The sequence below is a fragment of the Trichomycterus rosablanca genome, chromosome 11 (genome assembly GCF_030014385.1).
Source record: "Trichomycterus rosablanca isolate fTriRos1 chromosome 11, fTriRos1.hap1, whole genome shotgun sequence".
Lineage (NCBI taxonomy): Eukaryota > Metazoa > Chordata > Actinopteri > Siluriformes > Trichomycteridae > Trichomycterus > Trichomycterus rosablanca.
Window position 1 is genome coordinate 39799525 of NC_085998.1, and position 269 is coordinate 39799793.

The following is a 269-nucleotide window of genomic DNA, read 5'->3' on the forward strand; positions in this document are numbered from 1 at the left end:
CGGCGTCAGAATGAACGTGTGAACCAGTAAATGAACGAATGATCGCGGAACCGCCGCGCCCTCAGGCCGGGTGACCTTTGACATGTGAGGTCACGTTGGCTGGGAGCAGGAATTCGGGAGCTTATTATGGGATGTGTGCTCAGCGGTGGGGGGGGGGGGGGGGGGGTGTAGCGGCGTGTCCATTATTCTGTGATGGACGACGCGGCTTCTCTAACACAACTGCGTACTTACACACACACAGTCACACATCTCATTGTAGTGTTGCTTAG